Source organism: Artemia franciscana, chromosome 6 (genome assembly GCF_032884065.1).
Source record: "Artemia franciscana chromosome 6, ASM3288406v1, whole genome shotgun sequence".
In the NCBI taxonomy this organism is placed as follows: Eukaryota; Metazoa; Arthropoda; class Branchiopoda; order Anostraca; family Artemiidae; genus Artemia; species Artemia franciscana.
In genome coordinates, this window is record NC_088868.1 from 20,224,725 (window position 1) to 20,241,188 (window position 16,464).

The 16,464-nt window shown below is 33.6% G+C and overlaps 1 protein-coding gene across 3 annotated transcripts in view; it reads left to right on the forward strand.

The window, feature by feature from the left end:
• The window catches only part of LOC136028166 (serotriflin-like), a 173,264-nt gene that overhangs the window by 31,657 nt on the left and 125,143 nt on the right, over nt 1–16,464 (forward strand). Inside the window, exon 1 of one of the 3 annotated variants that reach the window (XM_065705848.1) lies at nt 15,947–16,074. The exons of the other annotated variants lie outside the window; for them this stretch is intronic. The gene's annotated coding sequence lies outside the window, so the exon portion shown is untranslated. Of the gene's footprint in view, nt 1–15,946; nt 16,075–16,464 lie in introns of those variants that run through there. 3 annotated transcript variants of the gene reach the window in all.

A 16,464-nucleotide genomic window follows, 5' to 3' on the forward strand; every position in this document is an offset into this window, starting at 1 on the left:
CTTTTTTCTTTTTTTTCTTTTTTAGTTTATTTAGATTTTTAGATTTTTTAGTTTTTTTATTAGTTTTTAGTTTTTTTGTAGTTTTTACCATTTTTTTAGTTTTTTTAGTTTTTTTTTTTACTTATGTCCTGGTCGTCATTTATACTCCCTGTGTCCCGGTCGTCATTTGTGTCTCGGTGCTTTGTTGATTGCTAATTTATATTATATTTATATTTATATTTTTTATATTTATTAATATTTTTTTAGTTTTCTTTTTCTCTTATTTTTCAGTTTTTTCCTTTTTTTTAGTTTTTTCTTTTTTAGTTTTTAGTTTTTTTAGTTTTTTTATTTTTTTAGCTTTTTTAGTTTTTTTATTAGTTTTTAGTTTTTTTTTTAGTTTTTGCCTTTTTTTAGTTTTTTCAGTTTTTTTTAGTTTTTAGTTTTTACCTTTTTTTAGTTTTTTTTTAGTTTTTTAGCTTTTTTAGTTTTTTTTTCTTTTTAGTTTTTTTTGTAGTTTTTACCTTTTTTAGTTTTTTTTCTTCTTTTGTATTAGTGTGAAATAATTCAGACGTCATATGCGGACAAACACGACGTCACTCGACAGACAGACAGACAGACATAACCCACAAACAACTTATTTTTATATATATTTATTCATATTTTTTTAGTTTTCTTTTTCTCTTTTATTTTTCAGTTTTTTCCTTTTTTTTAGTTTTTTTCTTTTTTAGTTTTTAGTTTTTTTTAGTTTTTTACCTTTTTTTAGTTTTTTTTTAGTTTTTTTAGTTTTTTAGCTTTTTTAGTTTTTTTATTAGTTTTAATTTTTTTTGAAGTTTTTGCCTTTTTTTTATTTTTTTCAGTTTTTTTTAGTTATTAGATTTTTACCTTTTTTTAGTTTTTTTTAGTTTTTTAGCTTTTTTAGTTTTTTTTCTTTTTAGTTTTTTTTGTAGTTTTTACCTTTTTTAGTTTTTTTCTTCTTTTGTATTAGTGTGAAATAATTCAGACGTCATATGCGAACAAACATGACGTCACCTGATCCACAGATCCACACACAGACAACTTATTTTTATATATATAGATATATATATATATATATATATATATATATATATATATATATATATATATATATATATATATATATATGTATATATATATATATATATATATATCTATATATATAAAAATAAGTTGTCTGTTTGTCTGTGGATGGATCAGGTGACGTCACCTGAAAAAACTGGATCAGGTGACGTCAAAACTGAAAAAACTAAAAAAAGGCAAAAACTACAAAAAAAACTAAAAACTAATAAAAAAAATAAAAAAGCTAAAAAACTAAAAAAAACTAAAAAAAGGCAAAAACTACAAAAAAAACTAAAAACTAATAAAAAAGCTAAAAAACTAAAAACACTAAAAAAAGGCAAAAACTACAAAAAAAACTAAAAACTAATAAAAAAAATAAAAAAGCTAAAAAACTAAAAAAACTAAAAAAACTAAAAAAAGGTAAAAAACTAAAAAAACTAAAAACTAAAAAAAAGGAAAAAACTGAAAAATAAGCTAAAATAAAGGTAAAAACCAATAAAAAACTAAAAAAAAACTGAAAAAACTAAAAAAAGGCAAAAACTACAAAAAAAACTAAAAACTAATAAAAAAAGTAAAAAAGCTAAAAAACTAAAAAAACTAAAAAAACTAAAAAAAGGTAAAAAACTAAAAAAAATAAAAAATAAAAAAAAACTAAAAAAAAGGAAAAAACTGAAAAATAAGCTAAAATAAAGGTAAAAACCAATAAAAAACTAAAAAGAAAAAAAGGAAAAAACTAAAAAAAATTTTCATCTAAAAAACTAAAAAAAACTAAAAAAGGTAAAAACTAAAAGAACTAAAAAAGAAAAAAATAAATGACGACACCCAAAGAGAAAGCGACCAGGACAAAAGGAATGTTCGATTAGCAATCAACAAAGCACCGGGCACAGGGAGTATAAATGACGACCAGGACATAAGTAAAAAAAAAAACTAACAAAACTAAAAAGAAGGTAAAAACTACAAAAAAACTAAAAAGAAAAAAACTAAAAAAAGGCAAAAAAAAAAAACTACAAAAAAAAAACTAAAAAAAGGCAAAAACTACAAAAAAAACTAAAAACTAATAAAAAAAATAAAAAAGCTAAAAAACTAAAAAAACTAAAAAAACTAAAAAAAGGTAAAAAACTAAAAAAACTAAAAACTAAAAAAAACTAAAAAAAAGGAAAAAACTGAAAAATAAGCTAAAATAAAGGTAAAAACCAATAAAAAACTAAAAAAAAAACTGAAAAAACTAAAAAAAGGCAAAAACTACAAAAAAAACTAAAAACTAATAAAAAAAGTAAAAAAGCTAAAAAACTAAAAAAAATTAAAAAACTAAAAAAAGGTAAAAAACTAAAAAAAATAAAAAATAAAAAAAAACTAAAAAAAAGGAAAAAACTGAAAAATAAGCTAAAATAAAGGTAAAAACCAATAAAAAACTAAAAAGAAAAAAAGGAAAAAACTAAAAAAAATTTTCATCTAAAAAACTAAAAAAAACTAAAAAAGGTAAAAACTAAAAGAACTAAAAAAGAAAAAAATAAATGACGACACTCAAAGAGAAAGCGACCAGGACAAAAGGAATGTTCGATTAGCAATCAACAAAGCAGGGAGTATAAATGACGACCAGGACATAAGTAAAAAAAAAAACTAACAAAACTAAAAAGAAGGTAAAAACTACAAAAAAACTAAAAAGAAAAAAAAACTAAAAACTAATAAAAAAACTAAAAAATCTAAAAATCTAAATAAACTAAAAAAGAAAAAAAAAGGAAAAAAATAAAGGAGAAAAACAAAACTAAAAAACGAATGTATATACAGACCGGGACACCGGGATACAAATGACGACCGGGACACAGGGAATATAAATGACGACCGGGACACAGGGACACAACTACAACGGGGACACCGGGGGAAACAGGGGGATATAAATGACGACCGGGACACCGGGACAGGGAATGGTCGATTAGCAATCACCATCAACAAAGCTCAAGGGCAATCATTAGAATCATGAGGTATAGATCTGAATACAGATTGTTTTCCCATGGACCATTATATGTTGCATGTTCAAGAGTCGGTAAACCTGACAATCTATTTATATGCAAAGACAATGGGACAGCAAAGAATGTTGTATATTCGCAAGTTTTACGTAGTTAAAACCATATATATATATATATATATATATATATATATATATATATATATATATATATATATATATATATATATATATATATATATATATATATATCTATATTCACAGGTGGGACATAGGGACACAACTACAATGGCGCGTAACTATTATGGCGCGTAACGACTTACGCGTGCGGGGGGGCTTGGGGGGGCGCGAAGCGCCCCCACCAACTAGGTGTTGGGGTGGCGCGAAGCGCCACCCCAACAGCTAGTATATATATATATATATTCCGACCGTCGCAACAAAGGCTTTTAAAGAAATGTCAAAAATATACTAAAGTAAGGAACAATATCAAGCCAAAAACGACCAGAATTGAAATGAAATTCAATATAATGCAATTTAAATATAAAACAAACAAAAATCGTAGGAATGAAAAAATTAAATTTAAAAACGAACAGAAGTTTGAGTTAATCCTCAAGTCAGATTTTAAAATGAGAGGTATATGTAAATTACTACTTAATAGTACTTAATTGCTTAATTACTTATTTATTACTTAATCCGGCTCAATATAAATAATTAGCCTAAAATTAACAGAAATTAAAGTGACCAGCTGTGGCAAACTTAAACCAACAGAAACTGATTTAAATTACTTGAGCAGTGTGATGTGTTACAGAGAAGAACAATATGATTCCCTCTATCCTCCTATGGCTGATCTCCTATGGGGAAGGGGACGATTGCCCCAACCAGATCTCGGTTTGGCCCGATACCCCAGTTTTCCTTCCCCCAGCTGAAATTTAGTTTCTTCAAATTTTTTTTGAAAATTATAATAAGCCTGCATAATTCTACCACCCACAAGAACGGGTCAGATTTTTTTAGTATGTCTACCTTAATCGTACTATATGGTTCATTTTTCCCTTTTTTACTGTCATTTTTACTTGATTTGGCTAAACTTTCTAAAAATTTGCCACCCCCCTCAGAATTTGACAAAATTACGCCACTGCCTTTATTATCGAACAATTGCACACACTCTACTAGCAATTGCGACTGCGGTCCGGCTTTTGTCGCAACTCTTCGACTTTTATTGTGCTAAATTGGTGTTTTAGTACTCTGTGTCATGACTGTGGAATATCGGCTAGGGGCTCATTTGGTCAAAATTTTAAATTATTGTGCCTTTTTAAGTAAAAACCGAGATTTTCCAACAATAATATGCCGATTTTTGTCATTTTGTGTCGTGAAACAATAAACGAGCGACGGTTTTAGGATAGCCAATCGGCTTAGGGCTATTTAAAAATCTATTTATATAGCTTGCCAGTTTCAGAGTTCATACTGTTACACGATGCCACATTCGTACCTCAGAAAATAAACAGTTAAAATAGGTTATTATTTGTAAATTTCGTTTGAAAGGATTGATTCGTTTAAGGCCTTATCAATTGGGCTGTGTATTTTCCTGTGGGAGAACTTAAACCTCAAGAAGAAAACTTAAGGCCAAATTTTAAAATTTCTATGAGAAATCCTTCAAGTCTAGAGTGGGGTTAGCGGACAATAGCCCCCTATTGTTCAGGATAATGCTTGAAATAACATTACAAACGAGCGGAAATTAAATAAAAACTTCATATTTCGCCAAACGAAAGTAAAGACTGACGTTAAAACTTAAAAAGAGCAGAAAGTACCCAGTATACTAGTGGGGGTTGCTCCACCCTCAGCTTTCCACCCTTCTTGCTAGGGTTCAGTGTTCCCATCTCGAGGCTTCGAAAATAAAAATGACAGCTTGGTGATATCCATGTTACCCATCGGCTTTATGTTTTGAATTTTAATAGACTTTCAGGAAAGCACGTGGTGAACTTCAGTGCAAAAAGTAAGGGTTTGGGGGAGGTGGGAGCCTTGTATATAAAATAATTTTGTTCTTTTTAAGTTTTAACATTACTTTTCTACTTGTATATGAACAATCTCTTTGTTTTCTGTTTCTTTGGCCAAAGAGGCTATTATAGGTAGCTTAATAGCGCTGCCTAAGTAAACAGTGAAATGGCTTCAACATATTTTTTTTCTTTCCCAGCCCACTTCACATGGAGGCTGTCGTTGGAACTTTGGAGGGGGGCTCAAACGATGTTCAAGTTGGAAGTTTCTGTCCGGCTTAAGGGTTAAAAAGTGACAACTAGCCCCCCATATCTTATCCTCTTTTTAACTTTTAGTTTCTCTCGACAATCAAAAACATAAAAAAAAAAAATTGAGAAACCCATTTTAAATAGCCGAAAAGTCCATTAACTATGCCTACACAGATGACACGAAATCCACGGTCTCTGTGGCAAGGGTCGTAATTTGGTTTTACTATCAGGAACGGGGGGGGGGTGTTTGATCCTGAGTGCCTAAAAAGGTTGAGAACATTAACCTTAAAACTTTCGTGGAATGATTAGGGAGAGGTTGAACCGAATAAAAAGCCACAATGTGTATACAGGTTTTCAAAAAACTGGATCTGCAATAACTAAGGAATGGTTTTGGGAATTCAGTTGAATTTCTTGGGGGCATGTTATAGAGGATTAAAACTAAATCAAAATACAATATTTTCATATAGGTTATTCAAAAACTGAATATTAAGTTGAAACTTTCAAGGGATGTTGAAATAGGCCAGAAGGCACTATATCCAATCAGACTGTCAAAGGGCGTATCTGCAATGTCTCGGGAACTAAGGGTATTAAGTTGAAACTTTCTGGGCATGTAGGCGTGGATGTAAAATTGAATGAAAAGAAATAATACCATATTCATCCAGTTTGCCCAAAAGCTATATAGTAAATTCAAACTTTCAGGTCATGTTGAGGGAAATGTTAAATTAAGTAAAAAACCACTATAGGCATTCACTTTGTCAAAAACGCACATCTGTAATATCTCAGGAAAGTCAAAGGGTATTAATTTAAAATTTTCATGGAATGCTGAGGGGTTTGTGGAATAACTTTAAAAAACCCTATATACATCAATCAAGCTGTGAAAAGGGCGTGCATGCATTACAGATATCCAGGGAACGGCTATAAAAATCAAGTTGAAATTCCCAGGGAATATTTGAGGGGGGGGTATTTTGAACTAATCCAATGATACTATATGCATATAGGTTGTCAAAGGACGTATTGGCAATATCAAACAAACGGCTAAGGGTATTAAACTGAAAATTCCCGGAAATTTTGTGGGGGGGGTGGCTTGTAAAACTAAATAATATTTTTTTTTTTATTTGTCCAGGTTATCAAAACAATATGTCTGGAATATCTCATAGATAATTTTGAAGGTCACACTGCCTTTCCGTGACGATAAATAAAAGTTCAAATAGGGATAAGATTCTTTGAATAGACTCTGATAAATTTCAAATTAAATTAAGTGATTAATCTCAAGAACGTCTAAGGCCCTGCGCACACGGTGCAACTGTTTCGAGGCAACGGTTGGAAACTAGTCTTATCTGCAACTGGCCTACGACTAACTTACAGCCAAAATGAAACGTGTATGTACCCACGGACGCGAGTGGTTGTGGATCAGCTGTGTTTATCTAATTGAGTGCATTTGTTGTTAACTATGTTGAGTTCCGTCGAGGAAGACATTAATTGATTACTATGAGTACTGCAGGTTTAGTAGGGTTTATAGTTGTGCAGCTCTTCATGCTTCTCCACTTCTCCTACAAGTTTCACGTTTAATTCCTGGTCTGACATGTTGAGAGCCAAAATAATTGGACAATATCAACGCGGTATCTCCCGAAAATGCGTGGGACAACACTCTACAACTCACTGTGACCACGGCTGGAGGCTCCTATGGAACCGGCTTTAGACGGATTGGAAACCAGTCTCATCTGGATTGCCACGTAGGCCAGTCCCAACTCTACTACAAGGCCATGGTGACAAAACAGTTGTGTGGGCAATCGGTTAGCAATTCTAGCCTCAAAACAGTTGCCCCATGGGTGCTGGGCCTAAGGGTATCAACATAAAATTTTCTGGGAATGCTGAAAGTTGAGAATGAGAATGCCGAATGAAATAAAAAACATGGGGTCAATCAATCAGGTTGTAAATAGGACGTATGTGCAATACCTACGGAACGGTTAAGGGTATTAAGTTGAAACTTTCAGTGAATATTGAGGGGATTTTGATCTAAATGGAAAGACATCATGTGCACCCAGATAGGCAAAAGGGTGTATATGCAAAGGGTATATGCAATATTCCAGGAACGACCAAGAGTGTTAAGTTGAAACTTTTAGGTTATGCCGATATGGAGGTCGAACCAAATCAAAAGGCGCTATGTGCATCCAAGTTTTCAAAAGAAAGTATCCGCAATATCTCAAGAAGGCCTAAAGGTATTACGTTGAGTCCTTCAGGGAATTTTAAGAGGGAATGTTGGACTTAATATAAAAATCTTTAAGTTCATACAGGCTATTAAGATGACATATGTATAATATCATACCTCAAGAGCAGCCCATATTTCAATAGGATGTCCCAGGAACAGCTTTAGGTACAAAGTCAAAAGTTTTACGTAACATCGAGGAGGATGTTGAACAAAATCAAACACAATATGAGCATCCATGTCATTGAAACGACGTATCTGCAATGTCTCAGTAACGGTTAAAAGTATTATTTTGTCACAAAGGCGGATCTGTAACATGCGGCTAAGGTTTTTTTTAAGTTTAAATTTTCTGTTGAGTTATTACTGTTGAGAGTAATAACTATTGAGTGAATAATAATGATAATTGAGTTATTCTGTTGAGAGATTACTGTTGAGGACACTGAACAAAATCAATAGACTTTAAGTGTATCAAGGTTGTCTGTTTTTGTTTTGTTTTTTTTTCGAAAAATTCTTAGCGGCAATCCTGATCTGAAGCACCAGTGAAATGGAACATTAAAATAAATTGCTAGAATTTAAAATAAATAAATGCTTATTTAAAATAAATTATTTAAAATAAATTATTTATTTAAAATATATTTAATATTTATATTAAATATTATTTGATATTTAAAATAAATAAAATAAATATTTGATAAAATAATAAATAAATAAATATATTAAATATTAAAATTTGATATTTAAAATAAATAAATGCTAGAAAACAATAGAGCTGAGACATTCGTAAAATACTTCACCTTTATCTTCCTATTTAAAGCCTCTCCTTTGGTCACTTTTATAGAGTCTCGAAATTTGTAAAGCGGTTTTATTTGGATGGCTTTTAAACCCTAATTTGTGTCGTCCAGTCTCTTTCTTGCCCGTTGCGGGTCATCTAGCAGAGCTAGATTACGCAAAGGTATTGTCAGTAGATTAAGAGGTGATAGAAGAGGTCACCCCCTCCTACTAAAGCAAAATTTATTGCCCTTATAGTTGTATTTCTAAGAAAAATTCAAATATCGTTCTTTTTTGTAAGTAAAACTGTCAAAAAGCTGCATTGTTTTGTCAGATGATAGCTAACTAAGTTTGAGGAAGAGATAATACAAAAATGAGTTGTCCTGAGCTAATAATTAAATATCTCAGGCTACGGCTCCGTAGTGGCCTCTCCTAGGGCACTCAGCGCGTCCCTAGGCGACAATAGTGGAACACCCTAGAGATATGTAGAGTACCTCCACTATAGTAAGCATGGACGAAGGGGAATATTTTCCTTTGGGTCCATAATAGAAACTGGGGCATCCTTGCCTGGGCCCATAATTCAGTTGGAGGAGGAAGAACGTCCCACCGGCAGGGCCCACCGGTATGTGCACACATTCCGTGAGTTAAAAACCTTCTCCAAGCAATGGGACGCAGAACACCATCGTGGGAGGATCCTTTATAGGAGGACAGCAGTGGCAGGGCGCAAGATCCGGATCTATGGATAACGACCTTAGAAAGGGGCTGCTTCGACTCTTTCGGAATACCTGCAAGACTGTAGAACTTGCGGTCAACTCTATTCCCACTTGACGAGTAACGCTCCTCGAGGAAAGTATAGCCTAATAAACGATACAGTATTCGCACAGGATTCAGATTAACGGATAATTCTTCTGGTCTTGGTCTGCTTTTGCGGTTATTTTCGGGCTGAAAAAAACTCTTTCTAGATAATTTATCTACTAAGGGTTGTCTCCCCGTAGTAGCCTAATATTTGTAGGCATTGATATATAATGAGTCGGAGGAAATAGGCTTGAGACTGTCTGTGCAGGATTTTGACCCTTGTTGATAGAAGAGCATCGCCAAGTGCCGAAAACCATGTTGTGACCAAGATGGGTCTAGGATTGCATAAAGCCTCCATTCAAACTCCAGGTCCCAGGGACTTATTGCTTTCTGGTTTTAGACCGGTTTAAGCGCATCGGTGTATACTTGAGGAGATGTTTTGGTCCCCCTCCTACACTTGTATCCGAGACTATTGCTTTTCATGAGGCCATAATAATCTCCATTATGTAAAGACTTTAAAAATTTGAACTCGGAATGTTACGATATTAAAAAATAACTATCGCGTCGACATTTTGACAGACGAATTTAGACGATTCGAACTGGACTTATTAGGAGTTTCAGAAACTAATATCCAACAGGTAGGAAGTATGAAGTTGGGTGATATAGCATTTATTTACTCAGGCAGGATGGATGAGGTACACAGACAAAGATTAGGGGAAGCTGCCAAGTCTTGTTTAGACTGGAAAGGTATTAATAATAGAACAATAATCACTTATTTTATGACTAAAAAGTTAGGGGCATTTGTTGCAGTAATAAATGTCGCTGTTGATCCGACTGACGGAGATACTAGTGACTCAGAATAATTTTACTTATAGTTACAGGAGCAAATACACAGGGTCGCAGGTAGAAATATGGCGTTTTTATTTGGCGTTTTCTAATGGCGTTTTAATTTTAACGCCCAGATCGTTAGAAATAGGGATAGATGATATTCTAGCCTAAGCAAATTTGGTCCAGGAAAAGAACAGAGTAATGGCTACAGACGGCTATAATTTTTGTAGGTATAACAATATAGTTATAACCAACGCAGTTTTTGGTCGTAAAATGGCCCAGATGTTAACGTGGTACTCATGTGATGGTAAGACAGTAAACCCTATTGATTATATTATTGTAAACCGAAGACTAATAGGATAAATACAAGATTTTAGGGTATACAGGAGTGATGTTATTAGTGTTAAAAGTATTCACCATCTAGTAGTATCTAGGGTTGATTTAATGCTGAAATTTCGGAGGGGTAACTACCTCCCGAGAAGTTATGATATTGGTAGGTAGGTAGGTAAAGGTAAAGGATACGGCACTAGATTCTTTAAGTCAAAACCGGGTGAACTGATCTCCGCATCAAGGCTCTTCAGCCAGGAAGTGCAATAGGGGGTTGGGGGACAGCCATCCTCTGCTTTCGCACACTCTTCCAGATTTCTCCAGGCACCCATTTAGAGCTGTGTAGACTCTGGCTGATTTACAGAGTCACGCCGCTGATCCCCGTCCAAAATCAAATAACTGGCCATCCTAGGAATAGAACTCTCGCCCTTCGAAAAGTGGGTTCCAAATCCAGCACACCATCCACTTGGTGCGATGACTCTATGATGTTGGTAGACTCCAGGATGAAAATTGTTATATCGTTGACTCCAGGATGAAAATTTGAGAGAAAATTTCCAGGAAAAGTTGAATACTAAGCTGAAGAGTTTAAAATTTGACAGTGTAGAAGATGGATGGAATGATTTTTGGAAAACAATTTGTGAAGTTGCTGATGGTGTCTTAGGGAAGAAATATAGGAACACAGCTAGGAATATTTATGAAAAGACTTTATGTTTAATAGAGAGAAGAATGGGGTTTACAAGAATTAACTGAGTGATGGATCATATGAAAACAAGAGGAATGTAAAGAAAGTGGAGATAGCATTAAAATATGAACTAAGTAGGTGTGAAGTGGAGGCCAGGGAAGAAATTGCCGAAGATCTGGAAAATGCAGCTAGACGGCATAATAGTAAAATATTGTAGTGGCGTGCTAATAAACTGAGAGGGAGTAGTCAATCCGGACTTTTCCCAGAACTTTCTCGTTTTCGGCCAGCCATCTAGGGTTCGTCTACGGTTTGGGCGGAAGGATGTCATAAAGAAAGATTAAGGGAAATAGAAACTTCCTGGGAGGGTGTAAAGAGAGAAGCTTTGAATAGGTTGGGGTGGAAGAGGATCGTTCGTAGCTGTATTGGCCTCAGGTGGCTTGATGCTGCGGTGAGTTGTTAGTAGTTGTAGTATTAGTAGGTTGGCGAAATGGTGCATCAGCAGTGTCTCAGGAACGGCTTAGGGTATTAAGTTGAAACCTTTGGTTTTTAAGTTCAGGTTGCAAGATTAGGTTTAAAAGTTAATGTTAAGAAGAGTAAGTCGCTAAGACCAGGAATAAGTTAAGCTGAAGAGGTGATACTTGGTAACGAGATGATTGATCAAGTGGACATCTTCACTTACCAAGGTAGTATAATTTGTATAAATGGTGGGTGCAGTCACGATGTTGAAAGTAGAATAGCTAAGACCCAGGGTCATTTTTCACAGTTGAAAAAAGTCTTAGCAACCAGATCCAATATAAAGCTGGATTTTAAATGTATTTTATATTATTAAGAAAATAGAATTCAGAAAGAGAACAGTTTGAATATATTCTTTATCATCAAGTTTTTACTTGACAAGATATCCTAGCAAAAAAAATAAGTTGTTTGTTTAAACTATTGAAAGTTGCCAGTAGACCTTATTCTTCCTCCCAAAGCAATTTAAAATCACGAATCGAAACAGATCTAAGATTGATAAAGGGAGTGTTCTTTTCTATATCTAGAGAGAGAGAGAGAGAGAGAGAGAGAGAGAGAGAGAGAGAGAGAGAGAGAGAGAGAGAGAGAGAGAGAGAGAGAGAGAGAGAGAGAGAGAGAGAGAGAGAGAGAGGGAGAGAGAGAGAGAAAGAGAGAGAGAGGAGTAGTCGAATGACAGGAGAAAACTGATTTGGACAGGGGCTTCTAAATTGTTTATTTCTTTTTTTTCTCATAAAAAAATCATTTGGATAGTCCTAAATCACCATTGAATTTTTAAGCTAGTGTTCAAAAGCAAATCCACAATGTCATTTTTTTGTTTTAATTAATATGTCAATAAATTGAGTAAATGCGTTTGGACCACGACGTAAAAGTTTCATAAAATACTCCAAAGACGGAGAATTATTTCTCATGATATCGTTAAGCATATTTTGAGAAAATATTTTCTTGAAGAGACAACTCTAGAAAATCATATTATCTAGACTCAAACTTTTTCTCCAAAATCACAAGACTCTCCATGATTTTTTGTTTTTCAAATCCAATCATTTTTAAATCCTAACCCTCTCAGAGTTTAATGAAAGTTCCCTGTGTGGATCAGTAGCAACAGTTATATTTATTATTATTGGTAGTGGTTTTATTTGTTTTTAGTTTAGTGTTTTTCCTTTTTATCTTGGGCTGAGGACGCCTAGTATAGATACACGCGAAACATCCACGTTATTTTAGTCCTTCATCTCTTTTCTCTCTACTGGCCGTAGTCTCGTTTTAGTTTTTTTTGTTGAGTTTTATCTCTCTTTGTTGTTTGTTCTCACAGTTGACTACAGAGTAACTAAGATTATTTCTATTTCAAGAATATTCCTAAAATAACGGTAATCTGCTAAAAACATCTAACAAGAAAACACATTTCTATTTTAAAAACACTTTTAGTACATGATTACAACAATATATAACTCATTTTTTCACTTACTGATTCAGCTTATTATCCTCAGTATTTTCACTATTGCATTTAAAGCAGCTTGAAGTCTATACATATGCATTATATTAAGTTTTGCTGCCAAACATCACTGATCCTCCAAGTTGAATTTGCTCAATGAAATCACATATCTTGCATATAAGTCATACTATTCAAGGTTTACTAGAGATCCTCTTGTAATTTCTACTGATACGTTTGGTACACTTGTCGTTGTATCATTGCTACTGCCAACTCCACTATCCACCTCCAATAGTATAAACAAACGACTCATTTTATTGCTATATGAAATGCATTTAAAATCCAGCCTTATATTGGATCTGGTTGCTATGGCTGGTTGCTAGGGTTTCATGGCTTTATGTAAATGTTTAAACTACTGGAAATTGATAGTAGACCTGACTCTTCTTCCCAAAAAATTGAAACCACGTCGATACCAGTCTTAGAAATAAACTGAAATCTCGCTTAGGGTTCTTTCAAATCATACCGGAATAAGTATTCTTCCACTGATCACATTTACCATAATGATAATTTGTTCTGCATACCCTCATATACTCGTCAACTATTGTACAATTCTTACATGATGACCAGCTGCCCAGTCTATACATGTATAGTGGGCTTCTATAGAACATTTTTCTAGTGTTAAGACTCACCACTGAATTAAAACCGACTAACGATCGATAAAGAATGTGTTCTTTTCTAGTTCTAGAGAGAGAGAGAGAGAGGAGTAATCCCGTGACATAACAAAACCTGTTTGGACAGGGTCTTCTAAATTGTCGATTTCTTATTTGTTCTCATGAAACATCATTTTATAGCGTTAAATCATCATTGAATTTCTAAGGTAGTGCTCAAAAGCAAATCTACAATATCATTTTGTTTTGTTTCAATTAATATGTCAATAAATTGGGTAAACGCGTTCGGGCCACGACGGAAAAGTTTCATACAATACTCCAAAGACGGATAATCATTTCTCATTGTGTTGTTAAATATTCTTTGAGAAAGTATTTTTCTTTGAATAGATCACTCTAGAAAATCATCATCTAGAATCAAGCATTTTTCCAAAATCACAAGATTCTCCAAGATTTTTTGTCTCTCAAATCAATCCATTTTTAAATCCTAACAGTCCTAAGGTTGACTACAGACGAATTGAGATCCTTTCTATTTCAAGAACATTCCTTGAGGAACGGTAACCTACAAAAAATATCTAACATGAAAAAGCAATTTTGATTTAGAAACATTTTTATTACATAATTACAATAATATATCACTCATTTTCTCACTTACTGATTCAACTTATTTTTCTCAATATATTTCACTTTTGCATTTAAAGCAGCTTGAAGTCTATGGATATGCATTATATCAAGTTTTGCTGAAAAACATAACTGCTCTTCAAATTGGAATTTGCTCAATGAAATCGCATATCTTGCATACATATCATCCCATTCAAGACTAATTCGAGATCCCTTTGTAATTTGTACTGCTACGTTTGGTAAACTTGTTGTATCATTGCTACTGCCGACTCCGCTATCAACTTCCAATAGAGTAAACAAACTACTAATTTTTTGCTTGTATGTCTTGTCAAAAAAAATCTTGATTATAAAGAATATATTCAAATGGTCCTCTCTCTGAATTCTATTTTCTTACTAGTATAAAATAAATTTAAAATACAGCCTCGTATTGGATCTGGTTGCTACGGTTGGTTACTAGGGTCTTATGGATATATGCAAATGAGAATCTCATGGAAGTATACAAAAGACACGTAACCTATGTAGCATGGTTACGTAAGTAGGTCAATAACTCAAATATAAGCAATCTTTGGAGCTCAAATAAGGTGTCCTATCTCTAGTATATGGAATATTTATTGCCCAAATAAGGGTGTTCCTTGTGTTGCATAGGTAATCCTTAGAGCCCAACTAAGGGTGTTCCTTCAGGAAGTATTGTCCCTCCACTACTGATGAGTCGTTAAGTTCCGTCAGCATCCTCAGATTTGAATATTTTTTATTTAGTCTGTTGCGATATCTTTTCAATTATATTTTGGGTCTTTTCTATGGGCCTGAGTGAACTTTTGCTTGATGAAACTGGCTTAATCAAATTAGCGTCTAAAAAAACATTTTGCATGTGTTGACGACAAGGTTTTTAAGAAACAATCAAGTGCTTTGACCCTATACCATCGGTTCACAACCGTTTCTGGTCTCTGCCCCACCCAGGCATTTCTAAAATCCTTATGCCCCCTCGTAACACTTATTTGTTTATTCCAAATTTTAATGTATTCACTGAATGAAGCTTAAGAAGCAATTAATTTAGTATTTTTTAAGCCGCCCTCTAGGGATATTTTAATACAATAAAAATATTGTCTGTATTAAACACATTTCATACACTGCATGGCGTTACTGCACTCCAATTATGTATCTTTTTTACTCTTCAAATGCAAATGAATGCGACGTCATTCATATGAATTTTTTTTTTCAAAGTTAAGGCTCTAAAGTATAGTCAGCCAAATGGAACACGTCCTACTCAAGACCCATCAGAATGTTACTATGCCCACCGGCGGACCCTGTACCCTACCTTGGGAATCACGACCCTATGCTGTCAAAAAATATGGATAGAGGGAACGGCCATAGTGGCTTTTGAGTGCCTCGCACGGAACTCACTTTAATAAATAACTAGACAAAATAGGTGGCTTTGTGGGCTCTTTGTCTAACAAAAAGGCTATGTGGAGTTTTGATTCTCCTCAATTCGCAGAGCTAAAATTTCTCGTTCTCGACTGTCGTGAACGACATCATAGAGTTTCGATATTATCCTTGAGAGTGTACTAAGTTGTGAGTCAATCAAGCGAATTGATGCTACACCCTCAAAAATATGGCTAATGGACACAGTTGGATTGGTTTCCGAAAGGATCAGAAAACAACTTGCACTTTATTATATATTGTGTCTGGATTAAAATGCGGTATGGAATGAAGGCAAAGTGTTCTAGTGTCTTCATCTCCCTCTATATTCATGAAAGAAAACAAACACGTTAGATACGATGATCAAAATCTGAATTACTTTTGCGTTGAAACCCTTTGCCAAGTAAAACATATTTAAGTACGAAGAACAGTACATCCATTGATACAAACTTCATAAAGAGAGATGGCAAAGCCAAAATTAAGATAGTTGTTATTTGATATGTAAATGAGGATCTTATTTTAGTATAAACAATCTGGACTCTTGCTTTGGATTTTCGATCGTTACTTAGAAGAGGTATACTCATTGAGTTTTATGGAAATCTTACTGAAAAAATAGTTTTAGGGTAGGGTCTCCCCAGAACTAGGGTCCAAAAAGACACAATTATTTTCTAGATAGATTTAAACTTCCAAAAGTTTTTTGTTTAAGAAGAATCCTATGCAAACGACAAACGCAAAGCAATACTATTGGTTCCCCCCGAAAAAAGATCAAGAAACGTTTTATTCTGAACTGAAATTTCTCCCTCAAAAGTAGTTTAGGAACCAGCCAGCATTTTTTTTATTGATTTGAAACTTATATGTGAATGTCTTTTGACTTTCACAGAGAACCCAAATTTGCAAAAGACAAAAAAGTTAGTTTGCCTAAAAGGGCAAGCAAACTTTTTCCTTCTGAACATATTGGCACTTA